Raw genomic sequence first — 14,311 nt, forward strand, 5'->3', positions numbered from 1 at the left:
GAAAAATAGCTTTCACTTTTCTCTTGGGGAGAGAAAAATTTGTAGAGGGGCTAAGAATCAAAACTCCAAGGCCAACACCTCAACCTGCTACATAGTGATGGGTTCACAGAGCAGTCGGTGCTGTACACATAAATGTGTATTTTCCTAAAAGGCACGTTAAACCGTCGACCGTGACCAATCAGGTTTTAAACGTCTGCTGTCAATTAAGAATAAATAAATTCCTGAATGATTAATTTTTTTCCCCATTTTGGAAAATGAAATCGGGTCTTATTTCTGCCACATCTGCCATCAGCAGGGAGAAAGAAAGGGCATGAAATAAAATAAGCATTGGCGTCAAGCAAAGCTGACCTCCTCCCCATATTTTTTATTGGAAAAATAAAATTTGTTTTCCAGTAAGATATTTCATTTTTTTAAAAAAAATCTGTTTCTACTCAAAGCTAGAGTTCTATTTATTTTTAAATGAGGCACAGGAAACCTCCCAAGTGTAACTCAGATTTACATCTGGCTAATCCTCTGAACGGGACCCACCAAGTTCAGGCTGTTTATTTCTGAGTTCTGTGATTTTTGGATAACACGTGTGAGAGATAGCAAATTAACTACTGCGAGTCATCAGCAAGCCAGCAGAAGATGTCTTAGGAAGCAAGTGGGAGCAAATCCTGCAAGTCAACTTCTAGTCACACTTGCCAGAAACTTGGGGGGAAAGATGACCAATCCTGCCAAGAAAAATCAGTGGTGGAACTTGTTTCCCTTTTTCCATGGAATATTTCAACACTCCACCAACAAATACAGCTCAATCTTTCCTTTCCATAACTTCGGGACTGCAGGGAAGGTTCTGGTCTCATTGATAGCCTTAGAAACATGAAAACAGCCCACACTGCAAAAAATCAGTCTCTCGGGGTCCCCTTCCTGGAGCAATCTCCACTTACGTGAAGGGGAACCCCGAGGTTCAGAAGGCAGGGGGCACTTGCAAGCTACAGAAACACATATTCTCCCCCCTCCCCAACCTCAAAACACCTGCAGGGTCTCAAGAAAACGAAATCGAATCTCTGTACCTAGAAGTGGCCAGGAATATTGTGGATGCGTCAGCCTCCACTGCGAAGAGAACTGATAGCTTAAAGCACCACCGTTCGGAAAAGCACCTTCTCATCTCAAGAGTAAGACCCTGCGGGTGGGGGGACAGGACACTCTTGCCTTGGATTTTCATCTTCTTTCTTACCTCAATCCCAAACCAAATAAATCACTGGTTCTGAACCATGGCCACCAGAAGACTCACCTGGAGAGCCTGGAGGCAGTCCTGATGCTGATGCTGGGACCAAACCCGTGCCCTTCCCCCCACCAGCTCCTAAATCCATTTGAAACTTGGGTCTCTTGAGGTCAGGACAGGGGACCATGTCTTTCTAAAAGCCTCCTGGGTGCAACCAGCAACTGAGAAGCCCAGCTTTTAGAAATGCACTTTAGAAAAAGTTGATTTCTCAGGGCACCTGGGTGGCTCAGTGGGTTAAAGCCTCTGCCTTCGGCTCAGGTCAGGATCCCAGGGTCCTGGGATAGAGCAATGCAGGGAGCCCGCTTCCTCCTCTCTCTCTGCCTACTTGTGATCTCTGTATAATAAATAAATAAAATCTTAAAAAAAAAGAAAGAAAGAAAAATAAAAAGTTGATTTCTCTACCAAACACGCTCAAACACATTACAGCTCTCTTTTCAGTCCGTCCGTCCTGTCATTGCCTTGAGGACAATGAAGTCCTGGGCATTTTGCGCGGCTGCTGCGGGGCTGGCTTCCCCACCTGGGAGCAGGCTGAGCTTGCGGCTCTCTGTGGCCAGAGATGGAAGTGGGCTTGGTACAGGCCCCAGAAGGCAACGGAAGCCTTACACTCCCAACTTGGCCATTAGAAAGCACAAGCTCCCACGTCCCTCTACTCACATCTACGCCCCAGACCCCGAACCTGCGCATTTTTCCACACCAAGCCATTCTCCGGATCTCGATGGTCACGCAGTCGGTGGTCGGCGAACTGCGACTTAATCCGGTTCCGACCCTGCCCACCGCTGTGCAGACCCCCGCAGGCGAGGGGCTCCGGCCCGCAGGGCTGCTCCCACCCCAAAACGCCACCTGCGAGTCCCGGCCACCGCGGGGAACTCCGACCGACCAGCTGTCGAAATCAGGGGTTCCCCCAACTCCTTTCTCGGGCTCCACAATTTCCTAGAACCGTTACAAGAACTCAGGAAAGCCGTGTACTCACCAGACCACCAGTGCATTAGGAAGTCTGCAATGCCAGGCCGTAGGGAAGGAGGAGACGCCTGGGGGAAGGGGGCGAGGGGCGACCTGGAGGCCACCTGCCATGCTTAGCGCCCAACACCTCCAACAGGTTCAACCCAGAAGCTCTCCAAACCCCTGCTCCTGGGGTAGGCATAATGAACTAAACGATTGGCCACTGGTGTTTAACTCAACCTCCAGCCCCTTCTTGCCTCCCTGGAGGTCAGGGGGCGGAGCTTGTAAGCACCAGTCCTCTAATGAGGCGGTGGTTCCCTAGGCAACCGGCCCCCATAATTAGAGGCTTTCCAAGAGTTGCCTTATTAACAGAAACTCAGGTGTGGTTGAAAGGGGCTTGTTTTGAATCACAAAACATACCACCCCAGAGCTGTTTCAGGACCAGGGAACAATAACCAGATACTAAAACAAAACAAACAAATAATGCTTCTATTTGTCTTAGGATATTACGAGGGTAGGAGCCCTGGCCAGGAGCCAGGGACGAAGACCTAAATGTCTATTTCTTATTGTATCACGGCGACCCAGTGAAGTGCACCATCTCGTGTATTTTGAACATCTTGGATGTGCTTTTGTGTTAAACACAAAGACAAACATAAAATAGGGTGTAGAGAGAGTAAAACCTGGTGGTTTTCCCAAGACCAGGATTTCCCTTCCTTCACCCCACCATGCATTAGAATTGCCTAGAAAATCACTCCAGGCTCCCTTTGATAGTTCAGCTGGTGGAGCCAAGGACTGTACAGACTTTCCAGCCCCAGACCTGATTCCATCTGGGGCAGATTAACAATGCAACTATTTGCATTTCTAACAAGTTGCATTTCTAACCTCAGGACCGCACCTTGAGAACCACTGCTCCAGAGGAAACGGGAGCCTTCAAACATACGAAATACCAGAGATTTATTTTTATTTTTTTTCCTGCAGTTTGATGAGGATAAAATTAACATACAGCACTGTTTACATTTAAGGTGTAGAACATAATGATTGGGCTTCCACATATTTTGAAATGATCACTACAATAAGTTTAGTTAAGATCCATCATCTCAGATAGGTACTAAGTAAGGAGAGAGAGAGAGCGAAAGAGGAGAAAGGAAAAGAGAAGGAAAAAATGTTTTTTCCTTGTGATGAGAACGCTTAGGATCGACTGTCTCAACAACTTTCAAATACACCAGCAGCAGTTGATGACCATGGTCACCATGTTGTATGTGACGTCCCTAAGATTTGTTCTTATAGTATCTGCACAATGGGAATATTGAACAGACTGGACAGTTCATATAAAAGAATTATTGTTGGGGCACATGGGTGGCTCAGTCTTGGTTAAGCATCCAACTCTTCATTTTGGCTCAGGTCAGAATCCTCATGGGTTGTGAGATCAAGCCTCGCGTCAAGCCTGGAGTCTGGCTCCAAGCTCAACACAGTGACCTTGAGATTCTTTCTCCTTCTCCCTCTGGCCCTCCCCCCACCCAATAAATAAATGAAATCTTTTTTTAAAAAATTACAGTTACCTATTATTTTAGGCATGAAAACAGTATTGTATCTATGTTTAAAAAAAATACAGAGTTCTTATCTTTAAGAGTTAGGCATTGAAAAAGTTTAACTTGACACCTGCCTTGTACCCAAAGCCTCTCCTCTTGGTAGGGTTTACCATCCCCAGGCATGTTTTCTGTCACAACATGCATGGATGAGTAGATAAAGATAAAAACAAAAATATAATAAAGTATTAACATAGATAAGAAACTAAAATAAAAGCAAAGGGAAAACCACCAGAGGGATGGTAGCCATTAGGATCTTTAGGGCAGCCCAGGAAAGAGTAAGAACCAGACCGTAGCCACAAAAGGAATCAGTATGACCTTTTATCTGGAAATCTTCCCCACCCAAAAAGTCTCTTACCTGAGTATGCAGGGTGCCAAGGCGTCCGTAGTCACCTGAGAGTACTAGGAGAGAAAGGGATACTGAGTCAAAAGTCATCAGAGTAAACACAAGGACACAGCAGAGTGACATTTTGGTACACATTTTGGTCTACCTTGAAGGCTTCTAGAGGAACATTTGGGAAGCTGATTCTTTATTAAACACATTAGAATGGCCTTGGACTTGCCTCCTATCGTAAGGCAATGCAAGCACGTCTCTCCCCTGTTGTGGGGATAGGCATCATGATGCGAAAAATGAAGGGTTTTAGGTGTTCATAATGCCTACCAAAGCTAATGGTGCATTACTACTCCTGAAAAAATACTGGCCCTGGGATGTAATCAGAAGCAAAGAGAGAAAGCTAACATACATATATATGCTAGACCCCATTGTCTATTTCATTTTCCCTCTAAAACCATTTCTGTAAGGCAAGTCTCGATAGCAACAGAAGGCTCTGGACAGAGAGACTGGCTGAGAGCATACAGGAACTTGCCCAAGGTCATAGAACCAGTAGTAGCAGAGCCATAGATCAAACCCAGGAGGTGGTTGACCCCAGAAGGATGTTCTTCCCACGCTGCCAGGGGCAGTTTACGGAGCACCGTCCTGTTGCTCAGAGAGTCACATCAAAGCCACGGCGAACTCTGACTCCGGGACTTACAAAGACGTGCAAGGTTATATCAAGGGTGAAGTCTGTTTTCTGTGCCCAGACTTATCTTTTTTAAAAATCTGCTTTTTAAAATTCTTTGTCAAAATGTATTTGATTACAGAAATAATTGCCCAATACTCCCAAAAATTAGCTTATGATGTTCCTAATTTTTTTTTAAAGATTCTATTTATTTATTTCTCAGAGTGAGCGCAGGCAGACAGAGTGGCAGGCAGAGTCAGAGGGAGAAGCAGGCTCCCCGCTGAGTAAGGAGTCCTATGCGGGACTTGATCCCAGGACGCTGGGATCATGACCTGAGCCGAAGGCAGCCGCTTAACCAACTGAGCCACCCAGGCGTCCCTGTTTCTAATTTTTTTATTCAAATAATATATACTTCCCTTTCTCTAATATTCTTCATTTAAAAAAAAAACACAGTTTATAAGGGCAGGTTATGTCTGGATGTAACAAGGAGAAGAAGCTTGGAGGTTTTTCCCTCCCTTAAAATTTTTAGGGACTACACCCCCCCAGACTACTTATTTTCTAAGCATCTGGTTCCGCAAGCAAAGTTACTGGCAAGTCATGAAAGATCTAACTATTTCACATAGTGGCTCCTTTTTTCCTTTCTTTTCTTTTCTTTTTTTTTTTTTTAAAGAAAATAAAATTCTAGAGATTAGAAATACACCACGTTTCCTCTTCGGCCAAAGCAACAAAACAGCTCCAGTGGGTGAACACGCGCTGCATAGAGCAATGATCTCCCTCTCTGGGGCTCAAGGTCATTTTTCACTCCACACAGGGATGCCCATAATTGGCTACGCACATTCGTCCATAGAATCAGGTGGCAAGACAACCTATTAGATAGATCAGTGGTCTGATGTAGGACACAGCTGCTCTGCTCCCTCCAGGCTTAAAATAATTCAGCACTATCAACCTCCCCCATTAAGTACAATTAATTTTATGAAATGGAGAAAATAAGGATTTTATTTAAAATGGCTGACACACGACACACAGCAGAAAATACCAACGGTGCACACAACACCAGCGACCCCCAGCTCCCACTGACCTCAAGGTGCTAATGAGGGAGTTCTGCAAAGACTGCATGAAAAAGGAGCCTACATTTAGCCAGCCCTGACCCCAATCCAAACTTTTCTCCCACACCACAGCAGGAGGGCCTTACTAATTGGAATGTGCAGAACACGTGGCCCAGGATATGCTTCCTTAGCACACACCCACAGAGCGCCCTTCAGGACACGCGCGCGTACACACGCGCACACACACACCCCAATCCGATTCCTTCGCTTTAAAAAAAAAAATTATGTGCACAATAAATGTGGGTTTAAAAATTAAAGTATGAGTTGGGGGGGGTAAAACATGCACACACAGGTGGAAATGGTTTTCAAGAGCACAGATCTCCCCCCCCGCCCCCCCCACCTCCAAGACAGGCGGTATCGACCAGACACAGAAACAACAAAGACCTGGGTTAAAAAGGGACCCTCTAATCACATTAGCTTGTAGTTCTAAAGGAAGATGGTTGCTCTGGATTTCCCTTTATACATAGCAACTTCAAAAAAATCCCCATTTTCTTAGTACATCTTTATGTAGGGAAAGCCTGTGTGCCTTTGAAGCTTCAACACAAAACAAACAGGAGTCTTTACAAGTCCTGTCCGACCACCCAGGGAGAATCAAATAGTATTTTTTCTCCAGTACGCCACCCCAGGATACTGTGAATAAAAAGGAAAAGGAGGAACTCCTCATGTAACCGGGATGTATTTTTCTAGTGCTGTTATAGGCGGTTTTAATCTAAATATTATGGTGTATTTTTCACTAGCAAAGCCAAAGCAGATCTAATTATTCATTTATAAATAGAAGAAGTTTTGAAAGAGCAGGAAATAGGTTAAAACCACGGGAATAGCACGGGGGGGGGGGGGGTGTGGCGGGGGGGGGGGGGGGGGGAGGCTTGGAGATTAAGGAATTTTCTTCTCAAAATCCCAAGCATGGAGAAAGGATTTTTAAAAGTGCTGACGGTGGAGAGAAGGCCGGCTGTGCCTGAGGACAAAAAGCCCTGGGACAAAACATCTCAAGGACCAGACTGTTGGAGACACTAGGGGAGGGTGTTTCTGGACACCGCACTGAAGAGCTTAGTTGCATGCAAGTGTTTTAGAATCATGAGAAGGTCTTAGAGTCATAAACATCCTAAAATGCTCTCTTCTGATCAAGTTGTGTCCCTGCACCCATCTCCATGGGGGCCAAATGAAAACCAGATCCTGTAGCCAGACATCAGGGAAGTCCAACCAGCTTCCCACACCTGGTTCCTACAGCAACCATTGGGCCCGTGGTGCTCCAGGCGGCTGGAAGTCCCGGACGTTCCTCACAGACGCCCACACAGCAGGTCTTTTATTCTCCTGAAATGCCCTGCTGGCCTCATCTCCCTCCTGACCCAACCTTTAGGGCAGATTGGAAAGAGGTGGACAGACCTTCTCCTGAATCCCGTCTCTGTCCCTCAACAGCCTGCCTAGTAGCTTTGAGCAAATTACTTAATCCTATTCTCCTCCTCGCTTTCCCCATCTGCTCAATGGAGATATGAAAGCCGGGCTCGCTGTTAGAAACACAGTGAACTACAAGGCAGGATGGAAATGAACCGATGCTGTTCAACTTAATGTGTCACTTCCCTGCACTCACATAAAGGTCAGCTCCCCTTACCCCGACTCCAGCCAGGCTCCCTTAACAGCCACACCCAAAAGACACCTAGCCCTTCTCTGAATTGCCTTCCCAGTCTCCCTGCAGCAGTGTGGGCTCCCTGGTCACCCTCCACATGCACCAGGGCTCTCCCTCTGTCATCACCACACCCACCAGAATGTGTGCTCTTCGAAGGGAGGACGTGTGTTTAATTCATATTTATATTCTCTCCAATGTCTAGTACATAATCAAATATAACCACCTGGGGATTCTGATATTAACAGAATATTTTAAATATTCTTTAAATATTCTAGACGTAACCCATCATTTTCTAACTGCGAAAACCGAGTCCCCGTGAGATGAATAAGCACACTACTCATAAGTCATAGTAACTCTTCCTACAGGACCAACTGGAATGGGTGGGCGGAGAGGTGGGTTCAGGAATGGATAGATGGGTGGACAGACAAACATAGGAACAAATTCACCAGCCGTCAGCTACAACATCCAAGATTTTGTCAGCAACCCAAACCCTGGGGGACTGCGTACCAACCCACCATCTCACCGCCACCTCAGCCCTCGTGCTTTCTTCATCTACTGACCATTTTGGAACATCATGCCTTGGAGATTCCTTATGAAATCCAGATCGAGAAAATTCCCCAGGCTAAAGGATGTGAAACAGTATTCTCCTTCAACAGGAAGATCTCTTAATTAATTTGATGTATAATCGTGTTCAAAACTTTGCAAATAAGCAGCAGCTCACCTTCCCCTTGCATATTTTATTCACGCCACAGCTTTTACTGAAAGCCAATACTTGGGCGCCTGTCACGTGCTTGTCCCCACAGGAAGCCCACAGGCGGGCCATCCCTGTGAAGAGCTCCAGCTCCAGATCCTCTCTCGTTCTCCTCCAACTCTGCCATCTCCATCTGTCCCTCCATTTATTCAGTAAAGTGCAGTGCCGGCATGATAAACCCCATCACAGAGATAATGAGGGGGGGGATTATGGAAAGGCAGATTGCAAAGCACTTGGCAAACACTTCAGTCTGAAGGTTTTGGATCTAGGAACCCATTTACCTTCCCTCTCTATGGTTCAGGAAATGTTGCAAACCTCTCAGATGGCAGGAGGCTCCAAACTAGGATCTGGGGCATAGGAAGAATTTTCCAGAACGTCAGCATGCAGGAGGCAGCCTGGTAACATTCTGGAGCGTTGCTGGGCTCTGTTCGGAAATGCCCCTCTCTGAACTCATGAAGTCCCTGGAAGTACAATGTGGGTAACACACCAAGTGGAAAACTCGTGGTGTGAGGCTGTTGGAACTGGAGACAAGCTACGGAGAGCAAATTCGGAGCAACTGAAGACCACACGCGCAAGCGGCTACAGCATTGTGCCCAATCACTGTCCTTTCCCTTGTGAGATTCCAAGATACCTGAGGGGCACCCAAAGTCATTAATCAAGGCATTGCCTGTTGCGCAGGACCTATTTGATTTGACTCTGGTGACAGTTCCAATGGCCACCCCCTGAAGACACCCCTTCTGGCAACATCTGTACCCCCACACTCTGCTTTATTTCTGACAGCATTCATTATTATGCCACATTAACTGGTACCTTTTCGTTTTTTCATTATCATTAGTCTCTTCCACCAAAACAAAAGCTTCTTTAGGGCAATGGCTGTTTTCTTCCTTTCTATGTTCCCAGTATCTAGAACTATGTCTATATTCTCAGTATCTAGATAGACGGTGAGTGAATATCTAATCGGAATGACTGATACCCACTTCCCAGATCAGGAACTGGTCAATGTAGACCCAGTGTAGACCCAGAGTTACTAAGTTACAACAGCAGTTTCTCTTCTGCTTAAAGTAACAGCAGCCTGGAACCTGGCTTCTCTCCACCAATACCTGAGGTAACTCAGGAAGAAGCCCAGAGAAGGAACCAGGTGCTTCTAGTAAGTGGGGGAGCAGGTGCACAATGAGAGGGTCCTGGGCCAGCTGGAGGGTCGAAGTCACTTTTACCCTAAAGCAAAAGCAGATTTAAGGAGGGTCACCCCTGAGTACGGTCCCTGGACGAGTCCAGATGCCTAGGGCTCACCCTGTCCCTGGGGCTGGACCTGAAGGATGCCATCCTGCTCACCGCAGTGAGGACGCTGGGAGGGATGTCCTTTTCTGTCTGTGGCTTACCGGGGCCCCATGGCCCTCCAGAGAGTAGGACAAAGTAACAATCTTCCTAACAAAGAGAACACTGGGAATGGAGGCAAAACTCAGGTTGGAGACCTTTGCTTTATTAGAAAATGTGCTTGCTGGTCAATACAGAGTACGCTGCACAGAGCTGCAGAAGCAAATGAAAAAGAATTAGGAATACCTAATTAGTTAAGAACACCTGAAATCACAGGAATGTTCGCACCCATAACAAACTATATATATACGTTGTGTATCTTCTTTCTTCCATGGTAAGTCATCTTCCAGGCAGGGGCACCCAGCTAGCTCTGTCTGTACAGCATGCACCTCTTGATCTTGGGGTTGTGAGTTCAAGCCCCACGTTGGGCGTGGAGCCTACTTTAAAATAAACAAGTCATGGGGCGCCTGGGTGGCTCAGTGGGTTAAAGCCTCTGCCTTAGGCTCAGGTCATGATCCCAGGGTCCTGGGATCGAGCCCCGCATTGGGCTCTCTGTTTGGCCAGGAGCCTGCTTCCTCCTCTCTCTCTGCCTGCCTCTGCCTACTTGTGATCTCTGTCTGTCAAATAAATAAATAAAATTAAAAAAATAAAATAAAATAAACAAGTCACCCTTTAGGCAAAAACCCAGAACTGCCGTAACTATTAACTGGGCAGCGTACGAGTTTTTCGATTCTAAATTACCCTAACTTTTCACAAGCGCATCTGGGCGGAGAAGAATTTCAGCGCACTTGCAGCCTAAGAGAAACACACCATTTTTCTTGGTCCTTGGAGAATAACTCAATGACGTAGCAATCGCATACCGGTTCTGCTCTTCATTCTTTCCCCCACACTGAGAAATTCTCTCCACAAAATTGCTTTAAAGGGATACATTATGTACAATAACAATACACAAGAATGTCATCTACAGTTTATACTGATCCTATAGAGGTGATGGTCTATTTATATGCTTTTCTGTTGTAGGTACATGAAAACCCAATAGGCACGCTAGAAAATGCTGCAGGACCGCCCCCGTCTGCACATAAGCAAGCCTCAGCTCCCTCGCACATAGAAATACTGATTTGTGGACGTCCATGGTCCCTTGCCGTGGCCTCCAGATGCAGGAAAGAGAGTGGGATCTTTGCAGCCCAGAAGAGAAGAAAACATCAGTAAGTAGTTGAGAAAGAGAGGGAGAGAGGAGAGGTAGGGGGAAGGGACTGGAATAAAAGATTACGCAGGGGATTAAAAAAAAAAAAATTAGGCAGGGGGGACAGCCAGCCAAACCAAGGGAGAATGCGACCACAAATGACCTTTGTCACCCAAATTGCACTGAACCATCTCAGAGGCCTCCAAACCAGGAACGAGTTTCCTAAGAGAATCCGAGCCCTTTCTCCCCCATCTGCCCATCTATCCTCTTCCTCCCCGCCTACAGAGGTCCCCTTCCCTCTGTCACAGTAAACAAACCCCTGCCCCTCACCAGATTCTCGGTTTCAATCATCATCAATGACAACAAAGACATTTGTGCCAGCTTGTCTGTGCGTGGCCCCTGCTAGACATTATACAAACCCAAGTGAACAGACTCTGTCCCGCCTTGGAGGCTCCTTCCGAAGAGATTATTGTTTGGTTTTATAAAATTTTACCACCAGGAAAACTCCGGGTCCATGTCCTATTAATGGCAGGTCTGTGACTTTGGGTACAAAGAGCGGCACATCTTAGAAGCCCCCCGGGAAATCAAAGCTCTCTCACACCAAGGCACTGTCCACCCGTGCACAAGCCACAAAATGCATTTCTAAACCATGAAACGCACTCCTTTTGAGGAATGGCCTCCTTTCTTCTTTTTCCAGTGCATCGGAGTTGTTTTTGCAATCCTGAAATCGCATGGTCTCACTGAGGACACAGCCAAGCAGAGCTCAATAAATATCTGAACCGTGTCTTACTGACACACATTAAATAATTATATCCCAGGATAATTATGCTGGACATACCGCTTCACCTATGGAAATGTTCAGGTGCAAAATATACATAAAATGGAAAACAGAAAGGGGGCACTATGATGTCTGCTTTCTAAGGGTAAGCGGCGGCGGGGAGGGGCTCTTCTTTTCAGTAAATCCATGTTAAAAGTTCAATTTTCTTTATGGTACTTCTGTGCTTATGTTTTAAGATACCATCAGCTCTGAACTACTTTCGTCCAGAAAATAAAAAATTCCTGGGATTTTCTGGTAGGGAAGTTCAAATGGTAGAAGAACATTTGATATTTTCAGTTTTCCTAAAGATCAGAAGGACTTTCAGAATAATGCATCTTTCCCTCAACAAAGGGCATCTGCAAAGCTTAGTCTGCTGAAAAAAATCATTCTGACAGCCTTAATGTATTCTTTTCAAGAAAGCTCTGTTCAGAGAATTCCACAAAAAAAAAAAAAAAAAAAAAAAACCAGGAAAGCACCAATCTAAGTCACTATAGCTTCTTGTAAGTAGATGAGGCCAAAGTATTTTCAATATACTCTAGATATTAGATTGTGGGGAGGAAGGAGATAAGAATAATAATCTCAAAGATTACATATTTTTTACATTCCCTTAATAAAGCAATACTAAAACAAATATTTGAACAATTTGCCAGTCTTTCAAAGAACATCTTTTGGAATCCAGCTGGAAGACAAAAACATCCCTGAGGTAGGAAATATAAAATTGCATCATTGTCGTAATGGAGAACAACAACCCCAACAACAAGAAAAATTATAGTAAGATATTAATAGAACAAGGCTCTTCTCATCCAGGACTCAGAATACTTTTGCAAACATTTTCTGTTGCTGGGATGATACCACTGGGAACTCATATATAAGGAATTTTCATGACTCATCTCAGGTCACTGGCCATCTCGAGTGATAGACCAAAATGTAAACACTTGATTGTGGTCTCCTGATTTAAAGACTCGACCACGTAACCTTCAGTTAGTAATTTAGAGAATCCTATTTCAGAGTGATTTTCTGGGAGACCCATATTAGTCTTCCCATTAAATTCTGATTTTTGCCTTTTTACTCTGTTTGCATTGCTTGCACCATTGCCCAGGCAAGGTGTAGGATAACTGGGGAGGCCCCTCGGTGTCCCCTAAGAAGCCATCTCCCCCGTCTTTCTCTCCTCCATCCCTCCAGCCCAGGTTAGGATGCAAAACTCCTTCACACACCTGTTTTATCATATCCTGCCCCAGGACGGGAAGCAAGACAGTCCCCCTAGCTTGTCAGAATGTTTAAAGATCGGTGATCTCATGCTTTTGTCATACCCCCACCACCCCCCCGACCCCGGGACATCCCTGTTCTCCTTCCTCATTCGTTGTCTGTTCCTGCCTCACTGACCTTCGCGCAGAAGGCTACCGTCATTTCTGGTGGCCTTGGTTTCCTAAATAGACACTCAGTGAAGAATATATTCATGTTGAAAGAAACCTCAGAGCCCACTTAGTCTAACCCTGCCACTGCCGCACAAGCCCGCGTTGCTGACAGCCAACTTCTCTTTCACATTTTCAGGAAAGAAAAGTTCACTGCTCTGAGGAACAGGGCTTGGTCAGGCATTTTAATTGGGAGAAAACTCTTGTCTGAGCTGAATTCTTGCATGGTCCCTGGGACGTCCACCCAACAGGCCTGGGCCCACACCCCAGACTGATTACAAGTGAACTTGCTGCGCAACAAGATGGCCTTTGGCAATGTTTGAAAACCACTGTAATGATTATCCTTAATCCTCTCAGCTCCAAGGGCGTTTGGGGAGGCCCTTGCATCTTCTGCAGGAGTCCTGGTTATCTAGGTCCTTTGCCATCCAAAAACACCTCCAGTTCGGCGCTGCCCAGTGAACATCTCATGTCATGCACATAGAGAAAACGATAATATCTGTATAGCATATTGGGAAGAGAGGCAAGGGCATGGGCAGGGTTGGGGGGAAGAGCTCTGGCCTGTAAACCACGTGTGGTTCCCAGATGGGAAGCACTGTGCTGACCTCACTGGTTACTCATTTAATGTCTGCCTCCCAAGACGGAACACACTCCACACAGACCACCTCCAATCCGACGTATCTCATCGGACGTCTCCCCACGAACTACAGCCAACACTCGTGTTTCCCCGGCCTGATATCAGACTAAGTGCCTAGTACCTCCTTGAGCACGATTTGACATTTGACTTCAGAACTTCGGATTCTTGTTTCCTTGGGGATTTTCCAATTTCGTGCATCAGATTCACTTTTGCAGGGACTACGGCTTCCCCAGAGCTGGGTGTCACTGTCAGGGCCCTCCAGCCCATACGTCCACCAGGCGGGTCTGGGCACACAGTAGGGTCTCCTACAAACATGGGCAGAGCTGATACAGCCTCTGACTGGGAGGGCACGGCTCACAGGCTACAGTCTGGTTCAAAAGATAGAACAAGCACCTGAAGAGGAAGTTTATCGTTCTGTCTGTTTATTCAGGCCAAATCTAAACAATGACACAGACTTTCAGACTGAGAAACTTCGTACAAATAAACGCTTGCAGACAGGTCCAGACTGGGAAGGAGGGCTGTGGAATTCCATCCCCTATCTGGGTTATGAGGCCCAGACACTCGTCCCTCAAGTTATAAACACGACTAAATGATGTTGCATCGTTTTATTTAAAGCTCTGTTTGCTTTCAGATTAGACTTTAACATTTAATAAGTTTCCCATCAGAATATGGTCAGAGAGGAG

Source organism: Lutra lutra, chromosome 6 (assembly GCF_902655055.1).
Source record: "Lutra lutra chromosome 6, mLutLut1.2, whole genome shotgun sequence".
NCBI lineage: Eukaryota > Metazoa > Chordata > Mammalia > Carnivora > Mustelidae > Lutra > Lutra lutra.